At 43.9% G+C, this 20783-nt stretch overlaps 1 protein-coding gene across 2 annotated transcripts in view; it reads right to left on the minus strand.

The window, feature by feature from the left end:
• The window catches only part of LOC137433073 (phytanoyl-CoA hydroxylase-interacting protein-like), a 163455-nt gene that overhangs the window by 73184 nt on the left and 69488 nt on the right, over positions 1-20783 (minus strand). The gene's annotated exons all lie outside the window — the stretch shown is intronic.

Below are 20783 nucleotides of genomic sequence, written 5' to 3' on the forward strand. Positions count from 1 at the left end.
AAGCAATCATTCCAGGGAGGGTAACCAGCAATCATTCCAGGGAGGTTAACCAGCAATCATTCCAGGGAGGTTAACCAGCAATCATTCCAGGGAGGGTAACCAGCAATCATTCCAAGGAGGGTAACCAGCAATCATTCCAGGGAGGGTAACCAGCAATCATTCCAAGGAGGGTAACCAGCGATCATTCCAGGGAGGGTAACCAGCAATCATTCCAAGGAGGTTAACCAGCAATCATTCCAAGGAGGGTAACCAGCAATCATTCCAGGGAGGGTAACCAGCAATCATTCCAGGGAGGTTAACCAGCAATCATTCCAGGGAGGTTAACCAGCAATCATTACAGGGAGGGTAACCAGCAATCATTCCAGGGAGGGTAACCAGCGATCATTCCAGGGAGGGTAACCAGCAATCATTCCAGGGAGGGTAACCAGCAATCATTCCAAGGAAGGTAACCAGCAATCATTCCAGGGAGGTTAACCAGCAATCATTCCAGGGAGGTTAACCAGCAATCATTACAGGGAGGGTAACCAGCAATCATTCCAGGGAGGGTAACCAGCGATCATTCCAGGGAGGGTAACCAGCAATCATTCCAGGGAGGGTAACCAGCAATCATTCCAGGGAGGGTAACCAGCAATCATTCCAAGGAAGGTAACCAGCAATCATTCCAAGGAGGGTAACCAGCAATCATTCCAAGGAGGGTAACCAGCAATCATTCCAAGGAGGGTAACCAGCAATCATTCCAAGGAGGGTAACCAGCAATCATTCCAAGGAGGGTAACCAGCAATCATTCCAAGGAGGGTAACCAGCAATCATTCCAAGGAGGGTAACCAGCAATCATTCCAGGGAGGTTAACCAGCAATCATTCCAGGGAGGGTAACCAGCAATCATTCCAGGGAGGGTAACCAGCAATCATTCCAGGGAGGGTAACCAGCAATCATTCCAGGGAGGGTAACGAGCAATCATTCCAGGGAGGGTAACCAGCAATCATTCCAGGGAGGTTAACCAGCAATCATTCCAGGGAGGGTAACCAGCAATCATTCCAGGGAGGGTAACCAGCAATCATTCCAGGGAGGGTAACCAGCAATCATTCCAGGGAGGGTAACCAGCAATCATTCCAGGGAGGGTAACCAGCAATCATTCCAGGGAGGTTAACCAGCAATCATTCCAGAGAGGTTAACCAGCAATCATTCCAGGGAAGGTAACCAGCAATCATTCCAGGGAGAGTAACCAGCAATCATTCCAGGGAGGGTAACCAGCAATCATTCCAAGGAGGGTAACCAGCAATCATTCCAGGGAGGGTAACCAGCGATCATTCCAGGGAGGGTAACCAGCAATCATTCCAGGGAGGGTAACCAGCAATCATTCCAAGGAGGGTAACCAGCAATCATTCCAGGGAGGGTAACCAGCGATCATTCCAGGGAGGGTAACCAGCAATCATTCCAGGGAGGGTAACCAGCAATCATTCCAAGGAGGTTAACCAGCAATCATTCCAGGGAGGGTAACCAGCAATCATTCCAGGGAGGGTAACCAGCAATCATTCCAGGGAGGGTAACCAGCAATCATTCCAGGGAGGGTAACCAGCAATCATTCCAGGGAGGGTAACCAGCAATCATTCCAGGGAGGTTAACCAGCAATCATTCCAGGGAGGGTAACCAGCAATCATTCCAGGGAGGGTAACCAGCAATCATTCCAGGGAGGTTAACCAGCAATCATTCCAGGGAGGGTAACCAGCAATCATTCCAGGGAGGGTAACCAGCAATCATTCCAAGGAGGGTAACCAGCAATCATTCCAGGGAGGGTAACCAGCGATCATTCCAGGGAGGGTAACCAGCAATCATTCCAGGGAGGGTAACCAGCAATCATTCCAAGGAGGGTAACCAGCAATCATTCCAGGGAGGGTAACCAGCGATCATTCCAGGGAGGGTAACCAGCAATCATTCCAGGGAGGGTAACCAGCAATCATTCCAAGGAGGTTAACCAGCAATCATTCCAGGGAGGGTAACCAGCAATCATTCCAGGGAGGGTAACCAGCAATCATTCCAGGGAGGGTAACCAGCAATCATTCCAGGGAGGGTAACCAGCAATCATTCCAGGGAGGTTAACCAGCAATCATTCCAGGGAGGGTAACCAGCAATCATTCCAGGTAGGCTAACCAGTGGGAATGGCCCGTTTGCTTTTCAACACCATCAATGAGGCTAACCTGCTCGATAATTGCTGAAATTCCAGGCCTTATGTGATTCCACAGCAACTACAAGGAATTACAAAGGAAAGACAAATGGAATTTCGAGCATTTGCACAAGCAATACAGTCGCGCATATCATTTCTGGTCGCACAAACAATACTGACATAGAGTACACTATTTATTAAAATAAGAGAAATACATTCCAATTATTCAAAATTCCAATTGGAAAAACGGACATAATGGATCTCCAACTGCTGTCCACTCCAAAATAACCCTTCTGCCAGCACTTGATGGTGGACGTTAAAGATCTTCACGAAGAAGAGACGAGCTATCTCAAACACCATAAATAAATTACAAATTCCTGCCCTGACCAGCAGAGGGCACTACATCAGCGGCACACACACATCAGCGGAACACACACATCAGCGGCACACACACATACATACATACGCATACACATACATACGCATACACACACATACACACAAACACATGTATGCAAACACACATATGCACACATATACAAACACACACATAAACACACACATATATATATATATATATATATATACAGACTTGGCATTTAATATGGAATATTTTTTTTGTGGGGGTGAACTTATTTTTCAAGATGTCTTAGAACCAAAAGTTCATTGGAATTATGTTGAAATTATTCTAGATTTTGTTAATGTGACCTTTAAAAGAAACAAAAACCACATTTGACATTTCGAAACAAATAAATTGATCCTTGAAAGTGATGTAAACTGATATCGACTTCAATTCACGGACAGTACTGTGTTAAACTTCTGTACGTTTTCCAGGAGTATCTCTTTATTTTGAACATTAGCCCAATTTTTTTTTAACAAAAACAAAAGTTAAATTACGACTGGGATTACGGACAGTAAAATTACAGTTCAGTACTTCGTGTAACCCCCACGAGCATTCAGGAGAGCACGTACACGTTGAGGCATGCTGTTCACGAGATTTGCCAAGGTTTGGACAGGAATCGCTTGCCATGCAGTGACAATAGCCTGCTGCAATTCACGCACAGAGGTCGGCTGCTGGTCCAAGTGGTCGATTTGACGCGTTAGTTCTGCCCACAAGTTCTCAATCGGATTCATATCCGGGGACATGGCAGGCCACTCCATATGCTCTACACCACGGTCAGCAAGAAAGTGTTGGATCATGCGAGCACGATGAGGCCGTGCATTGTCATCTTGGAAGACAAAGTTTCCTCGAAAGGCTGCACGAGCAAATGGAAGCAATGTTTCTTCCAGAATGGCCCTGTACTTGAACTGGTTCAGGTTTCCATTCAGAACAACCAGGTCAGTTTTGCCCCCTGCATGAAAAGCAGCCCAAACGGTCACCCCACCACCTCCAGCTTGGACTCTTGGCACTATACAATCTTCGTTGTAGGCTTCATGCACTTGTCTGCGCACTCGGACGCGGCCAACTTGACGATAGACCAGAAATCTAGACTCGTCACTGAAGATCACGTGATTCCAGTGTCCTGGCTGCCATTGACGGTGCTCTCTGGCCCACTGCAATCGGCGCTGGTGGTGTTGTCTGGTCAGGCATGGCTTTCTCAGGAGACGCCTGGCATGATAGCCTGCTTGAACCAGTCGTTGGTTGACTAGCCTTCTGGATACAGGCACAATTGTCAGTTGCTGCCACTCAGTCCTAAGCCGATTAGCTGACTTGGTACGGCCATTGCAGACTAACCGGTGCAGCTGGCGATCATCCCTCCTTGTGGTTCTGCGGGGACGTCCTGGCCTCGGTATTGGAGTCGGGACACCCCTCTGAGCATTTCGTTTCAGGATCTTTAACACCTGACCTTGAGTGATGCCATACTGCCGAGCAATAGCACGCTGTTTCATGCCGTAATTTCGTAAAGCCACCACTCCATGACAAACAGCATTGTCGAGTTGACGGACCATCTCCAGAGGAAGCGGCAATAACTTTTGGAGACGTGCAGCAGTTGTTTTCCACTAATACAGAACGCAACAACCCTTGTATACCCGACTGTGAAGCCAATCATCAAATGCACCTGTCCGTACATTTTGCCACGCCACCTGTAATATAATCCTGTTGTTGACTTCTTGCTACGACAGACAATCAGTGGCATGGTTCTTTTAACAAATAAATCAACAAAGTGTAAAAGAAACTCACCAGATTGATATACTGAGTGAAGAAAGTAAACCCGTCAAGAAAAAAAACAATTCCATATTAAATGCCAAATCTGTGTGTGTATATATATATATATATATATATATATATATATATATATATATATATATATATATATATATATATATCTGTGCAGTGTCTGTGTTGTGATGTCTTGTCTTGCTTTGTCACTGAACTACTTTCTCAAACTTTTGTGAAATCGTACTAAACTTCTGGTATGCACATATCTCTCCCGTCGGTATGTCCTAAGGGTATTATTTGTTTGAAAAATTTTCCATTTTTTTTTTTGGGGGGGAAATTATTTTTTTTCCAACTTCAATTGTTTATAAAATGTGATATCACGTATATTACAAATACATTTGTGCAAAATAATTGTTTGAATTATGATTGGTTTAAACCATGACAAAACAGCAACTCGGGTACAGTCATTTATCTATACTAGGGCGTGCCCGTACGTGGGTGCAAAAAAACATGCGTGCAAACAACAACAACAAAAAAAAACTTTGAAACCACGTGGCAGTAACGACCACAGAACCCCCCCCCCTCTATTTACATGAAATGGTTTGGTCCATTCGCAAAGCCAAAGCGAACGGCTTGCGAGTACGGTAGAACCCCCCCCTCTATTTACATGAAATGGTTTGGTCCATTCGCAAAGCCAAAGCGAACGGCTTGCGAGTACGGTGACCATACCTTGGGAACCACTTGTCCGATTAATTTCAAACCTTGAAAAGGCACATCCTCGGGTCCCCAGCAATATACCTGGCAAGTTTCAAGTATATCGGACCCGTGGTTGTCGAGAAACAGCGGTCACAGACAAACACACACACACACACACACACACACACACACACACACACACAGACACACACACATACACACAGAGATTACTGGAATTATAGATAGATATCTACATATGTGGGCTTAACGACTGGACTAAGTGTTGTCACTTAACGACTCCCTCATACTTTTGTTTCTGTGGTTGTGAAGTGTTTTTAATAACGTTGTGGTGGTTTTGAATCACGTGGTTGAGGTATTTTGAATTATGTGGTGGTGAGGTGTTTTTAAATGACGTGGTGGTGAGGTGTTTTTAATTACATGGTGGTGAGGTGTTTTTAATTACATGGTGGTGAGGTATTTATAATTAGGTGGTGGTGAGGTGTTTTTAATTATGTGGTGGTGAGATGTTTTGAATTAGTTGGTGATGAGGTGTTTTGAATTACGTGGTGGTGAGGTGTTTTGAATTACGTGGTGGTGAGGTATTTATAATTAGGTGGTGGTGAGGTGTTTTTAATTATGTGGTGGTGAGGTGTTTTGAATTATGTGGTGGTGAGGTGTTTTGAATTAATTGGTGGTGAGTTGTTTTTAAATGACATGGTGGTGAGGTGTTTCTAATTTTGTGGCTGTGAGGTGTTTTCAATTTCGTGGTGGTGAGGTGTTTTTATTACGTGTTTTATGGCTGTGAGGTGTTTTCAATTTTGTGGTGGTGAGGTGTTTTTAATTTCGTGGTGGTGAGGTGTTTTTATTACATGTTTTATGGCTGAGGTGTTTTCAATTTCGTGGTGGTGAGGTGTTTTTAATTTTGTGGTGGTGAGGTGTTTTGAATTACTTGGTGGTGAGGTGTTTTTCATTTTGTGGTGGTGAGGTGTTTTTAATTTCGTGGTGGTGAGGTGTTTTGAATTACGTGGTGGTGAGGTGTTTTTAATTTCGTGGTGGTGAGGTGTAATCGTCCCAAACTTCCAGTCTGCACCTACCCCTCCCCTAGGTACAGTCACGTGAAAAAGTAAGTACACCCCATGTAAAGTTTTGACTTTTTCAACATATTTCAACATACAGCTATTTGATCTTCATTTCAACAATATTGATAGATAAAGGGGATATAATATAACAAATAGCATGAAACATTTACATTTTGTAGTCCATTGTATAATTTAAATAAACATAAATGCAAATTTCGCATGTGGAAAAAGTAAGTACACCCCTACATTTATCACTACTTCAAATACTTAAAATTAGAATCAGGTGCACCAGCTCAGGTGCAAATGATTAGAACATCGTTAGAGAGGATCTTGGAGGAACCTGTCTTATTTAAACCTCAGACATTTAGTTTGGTTTGCTCTTTGTTGTTGAAGTGTGCGGTGTCAATATGCCTAGATCAAAAGAGCTCTCTGAGGCCTTCAGAAAGAAGGTTGTAGATGCTTACGAGTCGGGGAAGGGATTAAAAAAGATCTCCAAACAATTTGAAATCAATCATTCGACTGTCCGGAAGATCATCTATAAGTGGAGAAGATTCCAAACAACTGCCAACTTGTTCAGGCCAGGCCGCCCGAGCAAGTTCAGCCCGAGAGCAGACTGCAAGATGCTGAAAGAAGTCTCTAAGGAACCCCAGAAAGTCATCACGGGACCTTCAGGTAGCTCTTGCCACTGTTGATGTCAAAGTGCACGAGTCTACCATTAGAAAGAGGCTGCACAAATTTGATCCACATGGGAGGTGTGCCAGGAGGAAACCTTTGCTGTCCAGAAAGAACATCAGGGCAAGACTAAAGTCTGCCAATGAACACCAAGGCAAAGCCCAGCACTTCTGCAACAATGTGCTCTGGACAGATGAGTCAAAGGTGGAGCTATTTGGCCACAGTACCAGAAGACATGTTTCGCGAAAACCAAAGACAGCATTTGACCACAAGTACCTGATACCAATTGTAAAGCATGGTGGTGGAAATATTATGGTTTGGGGCAGCTTTGCTGCATCAGGTCCTGGGCAGCTCACCATCATAGAATCCACTATGAATTCTTCAATGTACCAGAGGGTGCTTGAGGATAATGTGAGGCCATCTGTTGGAAAGTTGAAGCCCAACCGAAGGTGGACCTTGCAACATGACAATGACCCTGAACATACCAGTAAATCCACCAAGGAATGGCTGAAAAGAAAGAAATGGAGGGTTCTGGAATGGCCAAGTCAAAGCCCGGATCGAAATCCCATCGAGATGTTGTGGGAGGATTTGAAACGAGCTGTGCATGCAAGAAACCCCTCAAACATCGCACAGCTGAAAGAAATCTGCATGGAGGAGAGGGCAAAATTTCTCCCAGTCGATGTCAGAGACTGGTAGACAGTTATAAGAAACGCCTACTTGAGGCTGTTCCTGCCAAAGGGGGCAATACCACCTATTAAAGCCAAGGGTGTACTTACTTTTTACACATGCGAAATTTGCATTTATGTTTATTTAAATTATACAATGGACTCCAAAATGTAAATGTTTCATGATATTTGTTATATTATATCACCTTTATCTATCAATATTGTTGAAATGAAGATCAAATAGCTGTATGTTGAAATATGTTGAAAAAGTCAAAACTTTATATGGGGTGTACTTACTTTTTCACGTGTCTGTATGTGCTGAGGGGTTCTTTCTTGAAAAAAAAACATTCAACCTAAATCTTCAATCTAAATTGCCAATAAAAATGTAATATCACAAACACAACAAATACATTTGTGCAAAATAATTGTTTGTATTATGATTGGTGTAAATCATGACAACACAGCAACTCAGGTACAGTCATTATCCTCAGCTAAAATAAGCCCGTTCCTCAGTAGCGACGCTTGGTGAGGCGAGCGGAGCGAGCCGAGCCAAGCTAGTAAATATATATATTACATATATATATTTGGTACATATGTACCATGATGGTACATATATATATATATATATATATATATATATATATATATATATATATATATATATATATATATATATATATATATATATATATACACACACACACATATACACATATACACATATACACATGCACACACATACATACACATACACATATACACACATATACACATATATACACATACACACATATACACACACATACACATACATACATACTCACACATACACACATATACACATACCCACACACACACACACATATACACATACCCACACACACACACAAACACACATATACACATACCCACACACACATCTCGTTTTTTCATTTCTGTTCCTCACAATTTTATCCCTCTTTCATTCACAGACACACACACACACACACACACACACACACACACACACACACACACACACACACACACACACACACACATACATACACACACACACACACACACACACACACACACTTAATTAATTGTACAGTATCGGTTGTTCCTAAACTTAAATAATTTAAAGGATTGTTTTAAATGATGTTAATTTTACAACATCCCATATTCAACTTTATTTAAATTGTAAACCTCAAACATAGTTTCTCCACCTAAAGCAAGAACGTTAACCCGTAAGCAACTGACTAGTTTCCCGACTGCACGGATCATCAGCTGGGTACCGTTCTTCCTCGAGGTTTCGATCCTTTCAGCCCAGGACCTCTCCAAACGGCGGATCCACAACCTCGATCATGGATCCACATCAATAGATGGTACATCAGTAGATCCACAACCTCAGTTGCGTCCAGGCAGTCAGTCAACCCATCAATGCAACATAACTTATTCCAACTTTACTCGCAATAGGATTTAATGTGTTATCATATATTTATAACTTTCCTTACACACTCGATAATATGAAAATATCATTAAAGCATTCACATCTTACCCTTAAACACATCAATCGACCAAACAGCATGACCACACCACCTACCTTTCTATCAAACTCTATTTCGAATGTTCAAACTGTCATATATAACGGTGTTTGGCATGCTGCCATATCCTAGCAACCACTGATTCCTAGCAACATTAATTTGTAGTATATTTAATTATTATATTGTACTGTATTTACATAAAGATCTCATGGATAATATTTTTACTATTCGTATTGTATTTCACTAATTCGATTTGGTGTCGTTTTGTGATTTTAAAGCAAACTTGTTTTAATCTACCAACTGTAGCTCCCTGCGCTAACATACGTCTGACTAGTTGTAATCTATTGACCAGTTCAGAGCTGTGTGTGGTTGCTCTCACAGTCCTAATTATTTCACCTGCAACCGTACCATAAAATAGCTTTTTGGGAATGTTGCTGTCTAAGAAAGGCATTCGGACAATGTGGAATGGAAATGCATCTCGTTTATCAAATAATTTGGTGTGAAATTTATTATTATGGATGTCAATTTGTAATTCTAAAAAGGAAACAGAAGTGGAAGTTTGGTTTTACTTTTTTAATTCAAGTTATTTTGGATATATATCATTATCATCATGAGGCTAATCAAATACAAATCCATCATTAATTGCCAACAAATCATCAATGAACCTGAAGATGTTTCCGCATCTCCGTGCAGTTGTTAATTTATTCCTGCACATGTTCTGGACCCAATCAAACTCGTAGATGTGCACAAACAAATTTGCAAAGAAAGGGGCCGGATCTGAACCCATGGGTATGCCCACTGTCTGCTGGAGTATCTTGGGATCTGAACCCATGGGTATGCCCACTGTCTGCTGGAGGATATTGGGATCTGAACCCATGGGTATGCCCACTGTCTGCTGGAGTATCTTGGGATCTGAACCCATGGGTATGCCCACTGTCTGCTGGAATATCTTGGGATCTGAACCCATGGGTATGCCCACTGTCTGCTGGAATAACTTGGGATCTGAACCCATGGGTATGCCCACTGTCTGCTGGAATATCTTGGGATCTGAACCCATGGGTATGCCCACTGTCTGCTGGAGAATCTTGGGATCTGAACCCATGGGTATGCCCACTGTCTGCTGGAGTATCTTGGGATCTGAACCCATGGGTATGCCCACTGTCTGCTGGAGTATCTTGGGATCTGAACCCATGGGTATGCCCACTGTCTGCTGGAATAACTTGGGATCTGAACCCATGGGTATGCCCACTGTCTGCTGGAATAACTTGGGATCTGAACCCATGGGTATGCCCACTGTCTGCTGGAATAACTTGGGATCTGAACCCATGGGTATGCCCACTGTCTGCTGAAGTATCTTGGGATCTGAACCCATGGGTATGCCCACTGTCTGCTGGAATATCTTGGGATCTGAACCCATGGGTATGCCCACTGTCTGCTGGAGTATCTTGGGATCTGAACCCATGGGTATGCCCACTGTCTGCTGGAGTATCTTGGGATCTGAACCCATGGGTATGCCCACTGTCTGCTGGAGTATCTTGGGATCTGAACCCATGGGTATGCCCACTGTCTGCTGGAGTATCTTGTTGCCAAATGTAAAGAAACTGTTGTTTAGCAGAAATCGAATACTTTCTTTGAGTTTACTTTTTGAAAAACTACATGAATATTGATTATTATCCTTTACAGACCAGTGTGCTCTGTTTTGATATACATTGATGTATACTCTATTACCTCCTGCAAATGCTTTATCTATTGCTCTGTCCAATGCGGTTACCAGCTTGTCATGTGGAATGTTTGTGTACAATGTGGAAAAATCAAAGGTTGAAAGACTTTTTGCTTTACCCTTGTTATTAATGTTGTGGACACTGTCGATTACCGGTTTGGAATTGTCTATGATCCAGAATTTCTTAAAACCAGAATAAAACTTCAATTTTCCATGGTAGTTTTTAAAGCATTTATAGATTAGTTTCATTGCCGCTGTTACACTGCCCGACAAAGGTTTCAAACTACATTCTCTACTTGCGATGATGAACCTCATCTTACAAGGGTGTTTGTGCATTTTTGGGATCCAGTAAATGAATGGTAATTTATGGTGTTTATCCGGAACGAGCAGTCTTCTCACCGTTGAGTGATTTGTCTGGTGTTGTATCAAGTCTGTTTTGTTATCGTTACTTATTTTGTAGGTCTTTGAAATTCCCGTGTCTAAGCCCAATTCTTCCAAAAGTGTTTGAATGTAGAACGTTTTATATACAAATGCGATATTATTATTTGCTTTGTCAATTGGAACAATAACATATTGTGTTTGAAGCTGCCTTAAGCAACCACGTGTCTCTGGATTGTTTAAAATTGCCTTCGGATTATTGATTCGAACTTTTCTTTTCAAATCAACAACTCTGCTTTTCACATGTTTCCCTACCTCCTCCAACCATAAAGCCATTTGTGTGTTTGGGACTTTATGTTTATCAATTTGTTCTTTCATCCATTCGCCCAGTCCCATCATTGTAAGTTCCATTGCTTTATTCCAGTTTATTCTTTTGTTTTCTCTATAATTTGGTCCTTTTGTAAGTAATGCACGTAATCTTTTATCTTTCACTATTCTGAGATCACCTGTGATGACGTGTTTATGACGTGGATCTTTGAATGCGGAATGTTCACAATTACAATGATGTGTGTTATTTAACATTCCTCTACATCTATAGATTGTAGTGTCCTTGTAGTTGAAGATCTTTCCCCGAATTGAATTTCCCAAAGTGTACACAACTCTTGGTCGCTCTCTCTGTTCTATTGTTTCTGGAAGTTTACTCCACACTTCCTTATGTTGAAGTATTTTCTCGATATTTATCATTTCCATCCCTTTGTTATCAAACATAATTTTGATGATATCATTGTCTTTTCTACGATTCACTTCTTTAGGTTTCTCTTTGTACATTTTATGATCAATCATGTCCAGAATTGCTGCCATGTGTTGGATTGGGAGTTCCTCTTGATCGTCCTCTTCCATTAATCTGTTCACGATTTGCCAAACTTGTTTCAGTTTTTTTTTTTTAAAGGTATTGATCTTAATTCTGCTGCTGTTAAGTAATTAGTACATGGTGTTATGTAGAATTATTATATGTAAGTGCAAAATTTGCTACACTAGTGGAACCAATGTTTTTTTTGCATCTATATACCCTTGGCAACAAGACTTGAGTTGGTTCCATTTTTTTCAATGGCGTCTTCGGTGGCCATTTTCAATTTCAAAATGGCCGCCGTTTTTTGCAATTTTGTATGTATTCTAATTTCTACAGTCTTAAACTACACATAGATAACTATAATTACAATAATGAAAGAAATATGAACATTTGCTTTATTCTTTTTTATCTTACAGGTATTCATAGACAAGTTGGATTTCAGCTTCACCGCCGCATAATGTCATCGTTTGAAGAGCCGCCTTCTAAGAAGCAATGCACAAGTTACGAACTTTGTGTATTCTGCCAAGAGAGAACTCCTGAACCTCTGGTTGACGTTGCTCATGCCAATTTCAAATGTGCAATTTCAAATTTCCAGGGAGCAGCCACCACCAAAACACAATCACGCAATGAAAAGATAAATGGAACATGTGCACTTATTGGACAGCACATCATCCAGGAGTTCAAATATGATCGGCAGGTGCAATATCAGCCAAAGTCCTCAACTTCAACCTTCAGGTTCACAACTGAAACGCCATTAGGGGTTGGACTTTCACTCCATAGCCATCATGCACACCGCAGTCGCAGAGACATAGACATGTTGTACCAGAGTGGCGTTGGTGTTTCATATCAGCGTGTAAAGGAGATCACTTCAAAGAGCTTCAAGCTCATGAGCTCACATTAGAGGTATTCTTTGATCTCTGGCTTTCAGAATTTCTGAAAGAGAAGCCTGCAGTTGTAGAAGCTCTATCTGCCTGTGTGGATAACTTGATAGAAGCAAACAAGAAAGAGGTAGGCATTCAGGAAGCCCATCACCAACTTCTAATGGAGATTGAACATCTAAACTTGGAAAAGCAGCTGAGTGATTTTGACAGGAGCCACAGTAAATTCCCAATGTATCAATGGGCACGAATGTACATGAGGCAAGTGTTGGCGCTGATTAACTTCACACGTTCACTGAAGCAGCCAGATTTCTTCCTGTACTTGGCGTCTCTAGAAAATTTGTGCATATACTTCTTCAGCTACAACCGACTAGATTATGCTCAAAACAAGTTGTTAGCCAAAGATATTTCTCAAAAAACGTCTGTTAACTGGATATAAGTGTTCTGGTGGATTTTCTGTACAAGGAATGACAAAAATGCCAGAAAAAATGGTTAATCAGTGTTTTATGTGAAAAGATACATACAAAATTGCAAAAAATGACGGCCATTTTTACTTTCAAAATGGCCGCCAAAGACGCCATTGAAAAAAATGGAACCAACTCAGGTCTTGTTGCCTAGGGTATAAGGATTCCAAAAAACATTGGTTCCACTAGTGTAGCAAATTTTGCACTACAATGACACAACACCATGTACTAAATGTGCAGATATTGGATTTGTTAAGATCTCACCATTCATTTACAATTTGTTGTGGTGTGTCTATAATTGGACATTTACGTCCATAGTTATGTACTCTGTGTCTCTGAGAGTCTCGTGGTAAGGTGTTAAACACAGAGGCGATGATGTTTTGTCCATTTTGCTGTGTATATGTGTCATTAATTCTTTCATTTAATCCATAAGGGTAAGCAGTTCTTAATTCTTTAATCCAGAAAAGTTCTCTATGCTTACGCTTACACACACACACACACACACACACACACACACACACACACACACACACACACACACACACACACACACGCACACACACACATACATACACACACACACACACATACACACATACACACATAACGCATCAGCGGCACAGCCACGCCCTCAGCCAATGATGCCACCCCACACACATGTGCTGCATACAAACAAAGAAGACGAGATGAATAGGTTGTGCTGGGTGGGAAGGCCGCACTCGACTCAGCTCTGATTGGGGCTGAGTTTTCATTTCCGGAGTTACTGGCGTGGATCGGTTCGCTACGCTCACCTCATCGCACGTCGCCACAGAGGCACGGCCTTGTTTTAACTGAAGATAATAAGCTGACTGTACTTGAGTTTCTGTGTTGTCAGGATTTACAACAATCATAATACAAACATTTATTTTGTTTAAATTTATTTGTAGTATTGCTAATATTATTTATTCATAATTTTACATGTAGTTAAAAAAGGTCCAAGTGGTGTAAAGCTCTAAATGGTCAATGGTTCAAGCTGTGTAATCGGTCTGAAGGGTGTTAAGGTCTAAGGGGTCGAAGGTACTTGAGGTGTGTAACGGTTTGAAGGGTATAATAGGTTGGAAGAGTGAATGTATCTAAAGGTGTCTGAAGTATTGGAAGGGTCTTCAAGGTAAAAGTGGTCTTAAGGGTCGTGGGGGTTCTTCAGGATCTTGGGGTCTTGTGGGTCGAAAGGATCGTATGGGTATTTGGTCGTGTATTTGTTGTTTGCAAATTGTGCTTCCACATAACTCATTATCCTCACCAAGCGGGTAATATTCTTCTTTACGAGTCTGATTAAAATCATTTAGGTCTTGTTACGTGCTCCTCCCCGACCTCCTGGTCTCGGTATGCCTCCGAACCCCGGGAGGAACCCGGGCAGAAAAAAATATATTATTCCGTGTTGGAATCAATAAGGAAACCACACCAATGGTTATAAACAAACCAATAATATATTAAAAGTCACACAGGAATAACATCACCAATAACGATAGCAAATCCAGACAATCAAAATCTCTTAAGATGGTACCATCTTATCTAGCATTTATCTCAAACTCACGGCACTCCCCAATGTCTCTATAACTCTCCAAGGCAAAGTTGATTCGCTCCAGCGATCGTTGGAACAATGTCCGATCCAGATCAATCGAGGCATAGGAGGTCGAAGCGGCACAGAAGTCACGTGGTCCAACACCCAGCAAACTCGCGGTAGAATGGAAAATCCCCAAAGACGCGCGCCGACGTACACGTTCGCCGTTCAATCAGCGAACCGCCGTGTAACCTTCAAATGCCACTTTCGCACACACGCATCCCCGGCAGACGGCCGGAGGATGAGAAAAGTTGCCGCGCACCAAAACCTTCTTCGGTGGACGCAGCGTGCGGGGCAGAATGGCGGACGGCTCTCACTCGAGCCGGAGCCTCTCGGCAAGGATTCTCCGGAACCTCAATGCCGATACCTGACTATGCAGGTTCCTCAATATTCCGGCGATAACACCTATCGCACGATATTCCTTTCAAGGACTCAAAGTTCCCTCGCGATGTACGCTCGACCACGCTAGGTACGGAGCTTCGACACGCCTTTCCCCGACCTTTTCCTCATGACCTCTTCTTCTTCGCTTCATGTCTTCCGGTGCACGATCCGATTTCCTGTTACATTTTTACCATGAGCGCTTTTAACCTTTTAATCACAATAAACTTCCGTTTCTGGTCCCTGGAGCAAGGAAGCGACTTCGACCTCTGCACGGCAGCAAAGTTCTAGTATTTTTTCCATTCGTGTCTTCATCAATTTCTACTCGTTTTTTATTGTGCATGTGTTGCAGTGTGTTTTCCAGTTGGTGTTGATTTGCAATTCTTGCAAACTTTTGTATAATTTAATCGTTTTCTGTCCCACCGCGTGCGTGGCCTGGTTTCTCTCGGCTTCCCTACCCCCATAGGTGTTCTGTGAATTTAAGTTCTTTCCTTCGCTGTATTGCTTATTTCTTAGATTTTCCCTTCTCCCCCTAACTTCCCCGAACATCGACCACTTGTCTAACGTTTCAAATCTCTTCAAAGTCTCTTCACGTCTCTTCTCGTCACGTCACATCACGTCTCTTCAAAGCTGCCCATGCACGCACGCTTTCGAAGTTAAGTAACTTTGCACAATTGTGTTTTTGTCGAAACTGTATCTTTCTTTCGGTGTGTGTAACTATTGGTGTGTCTTTAATAGTATTCTTGGTGTTGGTTTTTCATACCTGTGTACAGAATCGTCGGTTAGTTCGTGTCGCGTATTCTGAGGCCTAGTGTAGTACTAGTAGGCTACCGTGTCTGACCTTGGCTTGAGGCTTTGTTTCTGTCTCAGCGGTTCTTCGATTGCACTCGCAATTACTTTCGGTCTCCATTTTTTCACGTTCACGTTCGGTCTCTGTCTCTGTTTTCATCTCAACTCAAAAAAAAAATATATATATATATATTCCCTTCTCTGTTCTTATCTGTTGTTCGTTCTTATTTGTTCGTTCGTTCTTCGACCACGTTGTTCGTGATCACGTCTTCACGTCGTTAAAAAATGTTTAAACTGTCCCCTGAAGAACTGTATTCTGTCATACACTATAACACCTTTTTCTTCTTCTTCTAGAAAAGGATGCTTTCGACTTGCTCACCAAATCTATTCATTCCAAAAAAAAATTCCATCTCTTACAGTTACAGTGCCTCTTTCATACATTCCCTAAACTCTCCAGAACTCCACCCATCCTTCAGCGTCCTCAAACATATTTTTGACTCGAAGGTCTCAAGAAACTCATTTTGCAATAAATGTTCGTTTCCCATTAATCGTACATTTTTCAAAATCCAATCTCACCCCTCCCCTCCAAATCTTCCCCATCACCCCTTCCCTCCAAAACTTCCCCATCACCCCTTCCCTCCAAAACTTCCCCATCACCCCTTCCCTCAAAAACTTCCCCATCACCCCTCCCCTTCAAAACTTGCCCATCACCCCTCCCCGCCAAATCCACCCCCTTGCCCCTCCCCTCCAAATCTTCCCCATCACCCATCTCTTTCAAATATTCCCCCTTGCCCCTCCCCTCCAAATCTTCCCCATCACCCATCGCTTTCAAATCTTCCCCCTTGCCCCTCCCCTCCAAATTTTCCCCATCACCCATCCCTTTCAAATCTTCCCCCTTGCCCCTCCCCTCCAAATCTTCCCCATCACCCCTTCCCTCCAAAACTTCCCCATCACCCCACCCTCCAAAACTTCCCCATCACCCCTCCCCTCTAAATCTACCCTCTTGCCCCTCCCCTCAAAATCATCCCCATCACCCATCTCTTTCAAATCTTCCCCCTTGCCCCTCCCCTCCAAATCTTCCCCATCACCCATCCCTTTCAGATATATCCCCTTGCCCCTTCCCTCCTAAACTCCCCCCACACCCCTCCCCTCCGAGACTCTCCCTCACTCCTCCCCTCCTAGACTCACCTCTCACCCCTCCTCCTCAAAGCGTCCTCCCCGCTTCTTCCCCCTTCCAACTTTCACCTTCATGTCCCTCAACCTTCTGCCTCACTCTTCCCCCTCCTCAAATAACACCTCACTGCGCCATCAAACCTTTTGTCCGCCCCATTCTTCCCTTTCTCCAAGCTATTCTGAAATCTCTGACACACCTTCAACAGCTCTCCCTACCTCTTCCTCCTCTTCCACATCTTACCCTACCGCTCCCCCCCCCCCCCCTGTTCTGTATCCGATGCTCCCCCTTCCTCTGCTTTAACAGTATGGACCTCAAACATCCGGGGCCTTCGCTCAAACCTGACTGATCTCTCCATACAGGTTGCTTCTGACAAACCAGACGTGATCTGCTTAACAGAAACTTTCCTCCTTCATGATGTCTCTGATTCCTTGGTATCTCTCCCAGGTTACTCCCTCCTCCGGTATGATAGACCTGAGCCTCGTCCTGGAGGTGGGGTTGCTATCTTTATAAAAAACTCTCTTCCTCACTCGCCCTCCACTGCCCTCTCTCCACCTCACCCCCAGGAATACCTTTGGCTACGGCTTCCCCTTCGCTCCCACCTTTTGTTCATATGTGTGTTGTACCGTCCACCAAACAGTGATGACTCCATCTACATCTCGCTGTCTGATAATATGGACCAACTTCTATCTACCCATCCCGACTCTCTCTTCCTCATATGTGGTGATTTCAATTGTCACCATGCCAGTTGGCTGGGTGTGGGTACCGCTCTCACCAGCCATGGCTCTTCAGCAAAGAACTTCTGTGACTCACTGGGACTGACACAATCTGTCAATTTCCCAACCCGGATCTCAGTCAACGGAGCATCTTCTCTTCTGGACTTGTTTATGACTAACTTCCCTGAAAATGTCTGCTGCTCTTCTTCTGCTCCAATCGGCTCATCTGATCATGTGCTTGTTAAAGTGGACATCTCTCTGACCATTCTCAGAGAGCCTCCTCAGCACGACGAGTCTGGCATTTCAATCAGGCCAACTGGCTCGGTCTTCAAGCAGCCATCAATCATCTGGACTGGTCTCCCATCTCTACCGCCTCTGACATCAACTCATCCTGGGAATTCTTCCAAAGCAAATTGCTCTCTCTTATGCACAGACTTATCCCATCTCGTCTTCAGTTGTCATACCCTTCCTCCCGTCCATGGTACACGGAGTCTTGTGGTGAGGCTATTGCCCAGAAACAACTTGCTTTCGTCTCCTGGAAAGCAAATCCAACGGAAGGAAATCTCATTTCCTTTCACAAAGCCCGAAACAAGTGTGTGTCCACCCTCAGGAGCGCCAGGAAACAATATCTCTCCGTTCTCAGGACAGAACTCTCTTATCTGTCTCCCTCTTCCAAATCCTGGTGGCATCTGGTCAAATCTGTTTCTGGTGTTTGTTCCCCCTCCATCCCCTCCCTCACCTCAAACGGTCACACGGCTGACCAAATCCTGGTGGCTGACTGTTTTGCTCACGTGAAAAAGCTGAATGCCTCAACTCTGTGTTTGCCTCTAAATCTTGTGTCCCAAACCCATCCCTCTCTGTACCCACCGTACCCAGTCGTACTGTTACGAATTCATGTGAATTACTATTCAGGTCTTTGCTTACCAATGTGTAGTCGATTAAAGGTTGTTGTGATTAAAGGGTCAGGAGCCCTTCTGGGAAAAAGGAGACCGGAAACGGAAGGAAAAAGACACGAGGTCCGGGAGAAGCGACGATCTTCTTCTTCTTCCTCGCCGAGCTCGGACGCGAGCGGGATCGCTATTGAGCAACGTAAGAGAATCGGCGTTTAAAAGCCCATCTGGCGAGAGGAGTTACCGGGACGTGTAACTACCCTTTGACACGTCAAGTCACTGTGGGTTCGTGCACGGAACCAAGCGTCCGGCACAGTTCGCCTCACCGTCTACAAGGCCACGTACGGGTCGCACCTTGGGGCCTCGCGCGCTGGGCAAGCCGCGTGTTGCTTTGCCCGCATTGCTTTACCCGCTTTGCTTGGCCAGGAGGTGTGCGCTGCAGCCGTTGTTCCCGGTACGGGACGTGCCCGGTGGAAGCACGTCAGGAAGGGTCCGTTCAACCGCCCACGTGCGGAGATCGAACTACAGGAATACGGAGACATTGTGAGAGACATTGACCACGGAGGGAGTCGGGAGTGGGGCTCACATGAGGAATGTATAAGATGGCCATCTTAGAGTTAATGTAGATGAGTTTACATCTTTGTACTATTGATTGCTGATTGTTGATGGTTGATTGCTTGGGGAATATATCATTGATTATTCCGGATCCTTGGTGTGGGGTTTTTTCTTGGTTGGAATTCATATTGGTTGCGTTACGAAAGCGCATACATAATAAATCTTTCTGGCGGAGTTCCTCTCACGGTCCGGGGGTCACCGAGACCAGGTAGTGGGAAAAGCTCACCGAGACCAGGTAGACGGATCAAAGAAGAAGAAAGGAAAGCAGAAAAGGAAAGAGCAGAAGAAGAAAGGAAAGCAGAAGAGAGGAGAGAAGAGAAACAAGCAGAGGAAAGGAGAGTGGAACGAGAACTCCAGGAAAGGTTAGCAGAAGAAGAAAGGAAAGCAGAAAAGGAAAGAGCAGAAGAAGAAAGGAAAGCAGAAGAGAGGAGAGAAGAGAAACAAGCAGAGGAAAGGAGAGTGGAACGAGAACTCCAGGAAAGGTTAGAAGGGAGAAAAGCAGAGGAGAGGAGAGCTGCAAGGGACCTCGAAGCAGAGGAGAGAAAAGCGGAAAGGGAATTAAAGGAACGTGACATGGAGCTTCAGCAAGAAATTAAATTCAAGGAGCTGGAGTTAATGAGAGAACGGGGAGAGGTACCACCCTTGCTGACGGGGTCGACACCTAGCCAGAACACCTGGGATGTGGGCAGACATGTGAGGCTGGTTCCACCCTTCAGTGAAAAGGAAGTCGCTAAATTTTTTCCACACTTTGAGAAAGTGGCTCGACAGTTAAACTGGCCAGAGGAGGCCTGGACCATACTAGTGCAAAGAGTGCTGGTGGGAAAAGCTCAAGAGATTTATTCAGCGCTACCAATGGACCAATGTGCAGATTATGAGGTATTGAAGAAGCACATCCTCAAAGCCTATGAGTTGGTTCCTGAAGCTTACCGGCAAAAATTCAGGAATGCCAGGAAGAGGGAGAGTGAGACCCATGTGGAGTTTGCCAGAGTGAAAAAAAACATGTTTGATCGGTGGTGTGAGTCAAAAGGAGTCGGGAAAGACTTCGAAACATTGCGTGACTTGATCCTGGTGGAGGAATTTCAACAGTGTGTCCACGAGGACATCAAAGTGTACCTGCAGGAAAAGAAAGTACCAAAGTTGTGGGACGCAGCCACCATGGCAGATGATTATGCCTTAACACACCGGATAGGGGTCCACGAACCTAACTCCTCGCCTAGATCTCCGCAGGGGAGGTGTGGACCAGCAGGTGTGGAGAACGACAATACATGGCGGCGGCCTCGAGATGAAAATGGGGACAACGCTGATACCCGAACTGTTCGAAATCAGGGGGCTATGGGCCCAAGACAAACTTATTTCCCGGGGGGCCCGAGGC

Source organism: Myxine glutinosa, chromosome 8, assembly GCF_964187855.1.
Source record: "Myxine glutinosa chromosome 8, kmMyxGlut1.1, whole genome shotgun sequence".
Classification (NCBI taxonomy): domain Eukaryota; kingdom Metazoa; phylum Chordata; class Myxini; order Myxiniformes; family Myxinidae; genus Myxine; species Myxine glutinosa.